This window comes from Anneissia japonica, unplaced genomic scaffold, assembly GCF_011630105.1.
Source record: "Anneissia japonica isolate Jap-2015-1 unplaced genomic scaffold, ASM1163010v1 scaffold287617_len321496_cov130, whole genome shotgun sequence".
NCBI lineage: Eukaryota > Metazoa > Echinodermata > Crinoidea > Comatulida > Comatulidae > Anneissia > Anneissia japonica.
Window position 1 is genome coordinate 22,051 of NW_022696710.1, and position 11,307 is coordinate 33,357.

Consider the following 11,307-nt stretch of genomic DNA (forward strand, 5'->3'; position numbering starts at 1 on the left):
TTCGCGTTGTTGCACACTAAAATAATACAGACTTCGCTTGACTAGTAAAACTTTGATAAACTTTAATTCTTGTATCTTTATAAATGGATTTAATGGGAAAACTATTGATTAGTTTTCTCATGTGATAATTAAGGTTATGACTCAGCAACAACATGCGATATAATGACAGTGTTCTCAATATGATGACACGTTTAAACATATCATAATCGAATCAAAACAAATTATTAAAGCAACAGAATTAAAGTATCAAATATGATAAATCGGACACGTTAAAAAAATGTTAATGTTAAAATACTAAAACGTATTGAGTACTTGAATAGTTAATACAGGGTATCTTGCGATATGTTCTAAATCAATTGATCAACTGTATTAAATAATAATAAGCCTATCGTGCATAAAGCTTAAAAAATAATTAATCGCTTATCTTAGTGCAACGCAAGTACACTACAATACAATAACCCTCCGTTCGGTCAGTTGGTAATCATTTTAGATAATGCTTGTGAAAGTTTCAACATTAGCTGTACTATTAAACGTCAAGGTAACTATGAACTATATCTAAATTCTAATAAGAAACATGTTCTACAATATTTAACTTCGAAAATAATAATAATAACGAATGTATTAAAGCTTTTTATAAACATTAATTTCATGCTACATCAAGTGTTAAAGAACACAAAATAATAGCTTTAAAGTCAGCGAATGCTTCACTAAACAAACAGCATAATCATACAGTAGAAAGCTAACCCTCCGTTTATACCACGATATATAACGCCTGAGATTAGGTTCCTTTAATCAATTAACTAATTCCATGGTTTTTAATTGTATGTGAATACAATTAAACAAGTTAACAATTTAGTATCAAAAGAAATATAAACTTTCTACAGTATTTAGAGCAGTTTACTCCTAATCATATCAGTATAAAACCATAAAACATCACTGTGAAGCACCGATTATACATTCACATGGCAGTAACATTATTGCCATTATATTGTCATTATTCATGTTAAAATACATTAAACGATCATAAAGAAATCATGATTAAATGAACTAAGTTAAATTATCATAAAATCTGTGGTTACTGTACTCTAGCTATAGTCCAGCATTCCAGAGACAGCACCCATGAACAGGGTCATTGTGACCTTGCATGGTAAACTAATCATCTACAATAAATCTTGGCATGTTGGCACTTAAAACAAAGCACTGGGCTATTCAATGAAAAGTAAACTATTATTTCTTTAAAATAAAGCATGATTAATACAAGTTAAAACATAAAAATATATGACAACTGGTGTCTTAAGATGTAACACATTGGATAAAGGATTATGACATACCTGTATAAATGGATTTAAAGTGAAACTCTTGATTAGTTTTCTCAGATGATAATGAAGGTTATGACTCAGCAACAACATGTGATAGAATGACAGTGTTGCTACTGGTGATGGGACAGGAAGTGTCAGATGAGGGGTGGGGAAGACAGTGGGCGGTATATAACAACTTTAAGAGTATTACACCATCCCCGATTTCAAAATGTTGCCCCCAACATGTTCTTTAATTATAAGGTAATACTATAGTTAGGTTAGGTAACAATAATTCAATATACATAGCTGCTATGGTGCTATGAAGGCTGGACGGCTTGTGTGATAGGTTGCGAGCTAGGAGTCGGTATAAATGCGGGTGCTGTCGCTCGGAGTTGATACGTTGTGGCAGTATGTATTTCATCACTATCACTCTCGTCACTATTTGGTTGGGTGTACGTTTTCTTTTTTTCTTTTAGACCTTCGTATCTGACGCCTTTTTTGCAGTTTGGTGATGCTTTAAGTGTGGTTGCTTTGGTTCCGGTTCTGATTCAATGGTTAGGTGGTTACAGGGAAGTAGCATATTTCGATGAAGTATGCGACATTTTCCCCCGTTCTCCGGTCGCAATTCATAAACTGGAAGCTCATTTGAAATCTTCCTTATCACCACATGAATCTGCTGCTCCCATCTGTCTGCTAATTTGTGTTTCCCATGAAAGGCCACTTTCTTCACTAAAACAAGATCCCCATCCTCAAGGGTATTTTCTCTTGCAGATTGGTCAAAGTGTTCCTTAGTTTTGGCCGCCGCTTTCTTTGCCTTAGCTGACGCCTTGCTATATGCGTACGTTAATCTTTTTCGAAGATCAGAAACATATGTAGCGTGGTTTGCCTCGGAAACACTGTATGGTGTGAGACCTAGACATACGTCAACTAGCAATCTTGGGTTGCGTCCAAACATTAAAAGATACGGTGAATAACCTGTTGAACTCTGTTTCGTGCAGTTGCGTTCGTTAGTGCGTATGCATGCGTTAGTGGGCCAACAAAATCTTTCCAATGCGCTTTCTTTTCCACAGGAAGTGTTCCAAGCATATCCAGTAAAGTTCTGTTGTATCGCTCGCATAATCCGTTCCCTGCTGGATGGTAGGGTGTGGTACGACTTTTTGTGATGGATAACAGCTTACAAAGTTCTAGGATAACGGCACTCTCGAAGTTTCGCCCTTGGTCTGAATGCAGACGAGTAGGAGTACCGTAGTGGATAAACAAATTATCGAATAATGCTTTTGCTGTCGTTTTAGCTGTCTGATTTCGAGTGGGAACAGTAACTGCATACTTTGAGAAGTGGTCGGTAATTACGAGTACATTCTTGATCCCGCCGGAAGATGGTTCAAGCGTCAAGTAGTCGATGCATACAAGTTCCATTGGTTCGTGTCTGACAATTGAAACCAAAGGTGCTACCAGGTGGGCCTCTGGCGGTACTTTGCGACGAGTACATCGCTCACACCTTTTTACTCTGTCGGCTACATCAGATGCCATATTGGGCCAATAAAATCGACATCTGGCAAGTTCAAGAGTCCTGTCTCTTCCTGGATGTCCGACTTCGTCGTGTATACCAGCCATTGCCCGTTCTCGATAATTTTCCGGAACTACTAACTGGTAATTGGTTTCACCATCTTGTTGCCTGACACGATGAAGAGTTTTCTCCTTGATTTATAGTCGGTCCCATTCCCGCAATAGCATCACCACTTTAGGTGCCATCTGCTTCCTGTCTTTGTGAGATGGTCGCTGTCCCACCATTTTCAAAATTATTATGGCAGTGATAATGGGATCTTCTTCCTGTAGACGACGCCACTCTTTCATTGCTACTTTCGGGAATGTCTCTGAGCCAGGCCAATGCACTGGATTTAGTAGTGTTTCCGGAATGGCATCTGACGATGTACTTGTTGACTCAACAATGGGAAAGCAAAATGTGTGAGACTGGCAAATTGCTTTAATTACCTCAGGGGTAAGGGTTGACTGCTCATTCTCGGTTACTTCCTCGTCTGGACGCCTAGAGAGGCCATCCTCATCTCGATTCCCTGTTCCTGGACGATATGACACGGTGAAATCGTAAGTGGACAGTACAGCCAACCACCTATGACCAACCGCATCAAGTTTCGCAGCAGTGGCTACATGTTAGTGGATTATTGTCCGTTCTGACTTCAAACCTTCTGCCGTATAAATACTCGTGAAATGTATTAGTTACTGCCCATTTCAGCGCCAAGTACCCTAATTTATGCGCAGGGTACCTCTTTTCGTTCCCGCTTAAGCCCCTGCTTGCAAATGCGATTACTCGTTCTTTGCCTCCATGTACAGCGCTGCCCCGAGACCGTCTCCACTGGTATCAGTATTTAGAATAAATGGTTGGCTGAAGTCGGCGTATGCTAATATGGGTGGTTCACCAAGCTTCGATCTTAGAGATGTAAATGCCTCCTGACACTGTGGTGTCCAATCCCATGTAGGCATCCTGTCACGGTATTTTCCTTTTGTTTTCTTGGTTTGCGGACCTACAGTTAAAGCATGCAAGGGCTTCGCAATCTTGGAGAAGTCCCACACAAACCTGCTATAATATCCGGCGAATCCTAGAAATGATCGCAATTCTGTGACGTTTGTGGGTACAGGCCATGTACGGATTGCCTCTGTTTTGTCTGGATCTGTTGACACGCCTTCGGACGAGATTACGTGACCCAAGTAATTTACATGTTGACGGAGGAGGTGGCACTTGCTGGGCTTTAACTTTAGGCCGTATTCTTTGAGTCGTTTTAAAACAGCAGACAACCTTTCAAGATTTTCCGCGAACGAAGATGAGTACACTAGGCATTGCTTTAAATTAAGATCCCCCATACACCTTTCCATCATTCGTTGGAATGTCGCCGGGGCATTGGTCAGGCCGAAGGGCATTCGATTGCACTCATAAAACCACAGTGGTGTGGTGAATGCTGTCTTTGCTTTGTCAGCTTCCTCCATTACTATCTGCCAATACCCCGACTTCAAGTCCAACGAGGAGAACCACTTGGCTCCGTGAAGAGCGTCCAGGGTTTCTTCGATTCTGGGCAATAGAAAATTGTCCTTAATTGTCTTGCGGTTTAATAGTCGATAGTCAATACATAAACGAAGAGAGTCCTTTTTCCGAACAAGTACAATTGGTGATGCGTACGGGCTATGGGACTCCCGAATGGCACCAGCGTCGAGCATATCTTTGAGATGTTGTCGAACTTCATCGAATTGTGCTGGTGGAATTCGTCTGTGTCTTTGTTTGAATGGTGTATCATCTGTCATGTGTATTTTGTGCTTTACAGCAGTCACTCGTCCAAGGTCGAGTAGTGTTGTGCGAAAACCTACTCCCAAAAAGAAAGAAGAGACTTGACTTGGTGTTTTTAGTCGCTGGTTACTGGTGATTCGTCCAAGTCTACTTGTTGACTAGTACAGTTGTTGTTTTCCAACGACTGCTGCTGCGAGCCTACCCATGTAGCATGATGTAGCACACATAATATAGTTCTTTGATGAATGGTTATAGGCCGGTCGGAGGTGTTAGTGATTGACACTTGGATATGGCTCTTCCTTCTTTTCGCTTTGACAGTTATTAGACTACGCACAATTTCAACGCCGACAGGAACGTTACCTTTCTGTGTTGATTGAACAAACCTGAGTAATTCACAAAATCTGATTTTGACCTCACGGTACTGCCGATACATACTGTTTGGTGAGCCCCAATGACAAATGGTTTTTTGTTTGCTGTTTTAACGAGACCTATCGTCCCATCCTTGTTAAAAAGCGAGTCACAAGCCGCAAGATGTGTTATTGTCATGTTCCAGGCAGTGGGTAAATTGCATTTCTGCATAAAACGCTTTCCATACTTTTCTTGGCAATGTTCACGATATTGCTGTATGGTATTAGTACCGATAAGTACTGGTATATTCTTATTGTAGTTGGTGTCAGCAACAACTAATGCTAATACATACAGGGTGATATCCTCTGTTCCTTTTAGTTTTGGTAAAGTGATGGCAACTTCAATATATCCTAAGAACGGAATAGATTGTCCACCAGTTCCTACGACGAACAATAAATCATTTAATGGATATAGTGTTGTCCCGTTGTTGGCCAAGTTGTCTTTGAAAAATGTTTTAGAAACGGTAGTCACCTGGGAACCAGTGTCCAACAAAGCGCTACACGTCATTTCATTTATTATTATCTGTGTTTCGTTGGGTGGTCCTAGTAAGCGTTGGAGTGTGGGTGTCTTGGGTGATCGTGTCTGGCCGGTTTGGAGTTGGACCACCGCCCTCGGCCTTGTGGTAGTGGTCTTCTCCCGTTTAAATGCTGTGAGCTGAGTGCCCCAGAGGCCACTGGCTTGTTCCCATCCCAGAGGTGAAAGTTTTTATACCCCTTACCGATGTGTCCGGGAAGACTACACCGGTGACATATCCACTCGTCATTTTCTTTTGTTTTGGGCTGGCTGAGTTTTGGTGTTGGTGAAGCTGGTGGAGCAGATGTAGTCTGACTGGGTGTTGGAAGGGTGGCTTGTTGGTGCACAGTAACATTCCGTTGTTTAGGTGGAACTTCGGATTGGTCTTCCTGTTCCCTTACTAGTCGCAAAAGACGCTCTGCCGCAACCTTACTCGCGTAATGCTGATGAAGAGAGGCTTTGATATTGGCATCTCGCAATCCTTTCCAGAACACGTCACGTAATCGGTCATCAGACTGGTCACCAATTTCGCCCTTGTCTCTTGCTTGGTGGAGCAAGTCTTCCAGACGGTAGAAAAACGATCGTGCATTTTCATCTTTATTTTGCCTACAACTGTAAAACTTTTGCAAGAGTACAAGCCATCATCAACCGATAAATAGAAAGTGTCTAATTTCTTTAGAACTTCTTTTAAAATATGGCACCTCATGGTAAGACGCCTAGCTTCTCCTCGCAGTGATTTTCGGACATATGATGGTTGATAGCTATTATCTTCAGCCATTAACATACGAACTTCATACCGTCATTCGTCGTACGTAGCATCACCTGGTTTTACGGGGGTTTCTCCAGAAAATGTTGGTGGCTTAGATATTGTTTGCTGTAGAACTACCGGCCGCCTATCTGTATTAAATGGGGACGACGCAGGATAGACGATTACTGAAGACGACTCTTGCATAGGAATTGGTTGTGCCGTGCAAGGTGTTCTTACTGGTTCTGGCCTTGGAGTAACTGCAAATCGATCTGCATTTCTTTTAAGACGGCTGACATGTGGTGGTCTGGTCTCATGATTGCTTACTACATTTCGAGTGTCTTTATACGATGATCCAGTTGGTATTTGTGGCAGATATCTTTTTGGTCGGCTCGTTTGCTGTTGTACAGCAGGACGGTCATTAGGTATATTTGACTCTGATATAGTTAAGTCTCCCATACTGACGTGCGAAGTGTAGTTCGTATCGTGATCAAGAGGCTGTATTTCCTGTCTTAAGTGATTAATAATGGTGTAAGTACATTGAATAGTCCGAAGCATGATCACAAGGATATTGGTGTTCGGCAATTTTGATTCCGTGTAGCTTGTGGGTGAGTCGTGGATGCCCTGGCAGTGTTGTATCCCTTTTCTTCCTAAACGTTTGGTCTTCACAGCAAATCAGTATTGTGCAAAGCCCCACATTGGGCGCCAAAATTATGTTACGGTTATTCTGAAGTTGATGGATACGATCTACCGTGGGGGGCGTTTATTCGCGTTGTTGCACACTAAAATAATACAGACTTCGCTTGATAGCAAACTTTAATTCTTGTATCTGTATAAATGGATTTAAAGGGAAAACTATTGATTAGTTTCCTCAGATGATAATGAAGGTTATGAATCAGCAACATCATGTGATAGAATGACAATATGATGACACGTTTAAACATATCATAATCGAATCAAAACAAATTAATAAAGCAACAGAATTAAAGTATCAAATATGAGAAATCGGACACGTTAAAAAAATGTTAATGTTAAAATACTAAAACGTATTGAGTACTTGAATAGTTAATACAGGGTATCTTGCGATATGTTCTAAATCAATGATCAACCGTATTAAATAATAATAAGCCTATCGTGCATAAAGCTTAAAAAATAATTAATCGCTTATCTTAGTGCAACGCAAGTACACTACAATACAATAACCCTCCGTTCGGTCAGTTGGTAATCATTTGTCAAGATAATGCTTGTGAAAGTTTCAACATTAGCTGTACTATTAAACGTCAAGGCAACTATGAACTATATCTAAATTCTAATAAGAAACATGTTCTACAATATTTAACATCGAAAATAATAATAATAACGAATGTATTAAAGCTTTTAATAAACATTAAGTTCATACTACATCAAATATTAAAGAACACAAAATAATAACTTTAAAGTCAGCAAATGCTTCACTAAACAAACAGGCATAATCATACAGTAGAAAGCTAACCCTCCGTTTATACCACGATATATAACGCCTGAGATTAGGTTCCTTTAATCAATTAACTAATTCCATGGTTTTTAATTTTATGTGAATACAATTAAACAAGTTAACAATTTAGTATCAAAAGAAATAAAAACTTCCTACAGTATTTAGAGCAGTTTACTCCTAATCATATCAGTATAAAACCATAAAACATCACTGTGAAGCACCGATTATACATTCACATGACAGTAACATTATTGCCATTATATTGTCGTTATTCATGTTTAAACGATCATAAAGAAATCATGATTAAATGGACTAAGTTAAATCATGGAGGTAAGGTTAAATCTAATATAAAATCTGTGGTGACTGTACTCCAGCTATAGTCCAGCATTCCAGAGACAGCACCATGAACAGGGTCATTGTGACCTTGCATGGTAAACTAATCATCTACAATAAATCTTGGCCTGTTGGCACTTAAAACAAAGCACTGGGCTATTCAATGAAAAGTAAACTATTATTTCTTTAAAATAAAGCATGATTAATACAAGTTAAAACATAAAAACATATGACAACTGGTGTCTTAAGATGTAACACATTGGATAAAGGATTATGACATACCTGTATAAATGGATTTAAAGGGAAAACTATTGATTAGTTTTCTCAGATGATAATGACGGTTATGACTCAGCAACAACATGTGATAGAATGACAGTGTTGCTACTGGTGATGGGACAGGAAGTGTCAGATGAGGGGTGGGGAAGAAAGAAGGCCAGGCGGTATATAACAACTTTAAGACTATTACATATATATATATATATATCTGTCTCTTATACACATCTAGATGTGTATAAGAGATATGTCAAGCGTTGACAAAGACTACAGGAGTAGCCGAAATATTCGCCAAATAAATTTTAGTGTTTCTAAAGTCAACATCTTACGTATTTGAGTTTCTTTACCGTTACGTTATATTATATTCTACATATATACATATATATATATAATGTGTGGGTGTGTGTGTTAGTATTATGTAACCATATTACATACAGTGATTTACTTATATTTACCTACATCAGTGATTTTATAATATGCTAATGTTCATTATCACTTTGTTCATCACTATCACTGTCTGATGATTCAGAAATACTAGACAACAATGGAAAGTTGTTGCAGAAACTCCCTTCCGCAGTTACACATCTCAGTTCACTGAAGGTTATTTCTCCTACACGTGCATGTATTATTTGAACATGTACATATTGAACAGGTACATCTGATACGTTCAGTAACTGCTTCAGGGGCAGCCTGCTTTTCAGACAAGACAGGTCTCAATTTATCATATTCCACAAACCAGCCCAGTTTGCATGGATCAGGGATTTTTGGATGAATAACAGTATCCTGGCTCCATATATTGGCCTGCAGATGAGTAGTTGTGTAAGACACTTGAGGCTGTTTATTGAGTATAAAACTGTTTATTTACATATGACGTAAACAATAGAACGATGGGTATGATGTATTTATGAGGGTATTTTTATGATTGACAATTGATTATTAATATAATTATGCTGGTATAATAAATAGTATAATGAGGGTATGTTGACGTAGTGTTTGACAATTGTTTATTAATATAATTATGCTGGTATAATAAATTGTATAATGAGGGTATGGTGACGTAGTATGGAAAGGCTGAATTTGATTGGTTCATATAAAGAACGATTTTCATTGCCTGAGAGTGATAATGGTGACTTGATTATTTTTTTTAAATGACGTCATGTGCGGGTATTGTGACTTGAATATCCCAGTTGAATGTAAACAAAAATATCATTTATTTGATTGGTCCATGTAAAGAACGATTTTCATTGGGTTTACGTATATTTATTTTGAAGAAATAGCGTTATTCGAGGAAAAAAAATATAAGCATGGAAACTGAAAGAATTGCACGAGAAATCAATTCAGCGTTTTTAGCATATAAACTAAACAATGATATGGAATATACAGGGGATTGCGAAATATATAATATTGCGAAAAGATGTATTCATCTTCATCTGTGTTCAATGATAAATGATCTTGCCCCGATTAAGGAAATTTTTGTTAGGAATAAAAACAATAATAAACCATGGTACTCCAATCACCTCAGAGAATGTAAGAGATCTCTGCGTCGGCTTGAACGTCGATGGCGTAACACCAAATTAGATTCTGATAAAGTATTATATATTACACAACTTAAGGTATTTAACAAAAAACTAAAAGACAAAAAAAAAACCAGTTACATCACAAGTAAGATTATAGATTGTTCGGGAAATCAGAAAAAGTTGTTTAATTTTCTAAACAAACTAATAAAGGGCATCTCTACAATTTGTTTTCCCTCTCATGAAAACCTCTCTCAGCTTGCGGAACAATTTTCAAAATTCTTTCATGATAAAATCATGAATATTCGTCTTCGTTTATCACAATTGCAGCTTTCTCCATTGTCTCATCCATCAAATGTTTCAATTGTAAATGCGCCACTGGAGTCACTGCACACTAACAATGCTTACATTTTTTCTTCATTTGACACTGTTGACCATAATGCCATTGAGAAGTTAATTTTGTCCTCGTCATCGGCTACTTGTTCATTAGATCCCATCCCTACTAAACTTCTTAAATCTTGCAGAGCCAGTATTGCTCCAGCCATTGCTTCCTTAATCAATAAATCTCTTGAAACCGGCTCTTTTCCGGATAATCTTAAAAGTGCTGTAGTCACCCCTATTTTGAAGAAACCGTCTCTTGATCCCCAACAATTCCAGCATTTTAGGCCAATTTCTAATCTTCCTTATCTTGCCGAACTTATTGAAAAAGTTGTTTCCTTACAGTTAATTTCATATCTTACCCAATTTAATTTGTTTAACCCCTTTCAATCGGCATATAAGACTGGTCATAGTACTGAAACTGCCCTTGCTAAAATACACAATGACATTACTGTTGTTCTAGATAGGAAACGGGTCGTTGCCCTTATACTCTTGGATCTTTCAGCGGCTTTCGACACTGTTGATCACAATATCCTACTTCACAGATTATCCTCACAGTTCTTCATTTCTGGTACGGCTCTAAACTGGTTTGCATCATATCTAATTAACCGAACTCAATCTGTAGAAATAAATTAGATCTGATCTACAAATTATTGAATATGGAATTCCACAAGGCTCAATTCTTGGCCCCCTTCTTTTTTCCCTTTACATATCCCTTCTATCCGAAATTATCAAGTCCCATAACCTTTATTATTACATTTATGCTGATGATATCCAAATTTATATTGATTTTGATCCCTCTGACTCTGACTTCATTCAAACACGTCTCGAAACCAGCCTCCACGACATCCACAGTTGGCTGTCCAATAACATGCTTATGCTAAACGAAAATAAAACTGAATTCATCTTCTTCGGCATTAATAATTCCAGCTCAAGAATTAACATCAACTCACTCCATATTGGCTCATCTATCATTAAAACTTCCTCTACCATTTCCAACCTTGGCGTCACATTTGATGACAAGCTTTCCATGCAAAATTACATTGGTAAACTCATAAAATCTGTTAACTTTCATC

The 11,307-nt window shown here is 38.2% G+C and overlaps 1 protein-coding gene across 2 annotated transcripts in view; it reads left to right on the forward strand.

Annotated features, from left to right (window-relative positions):
- LOC117102145 overlaps positions 1 to 11,307 on the forward strand; it is a 41,084-nt gene that overhangs the window by 13,977 nt on the left and 15,800 nt on the right. The gene's annotated exons all lie outside the window — the stretch shown is intronic.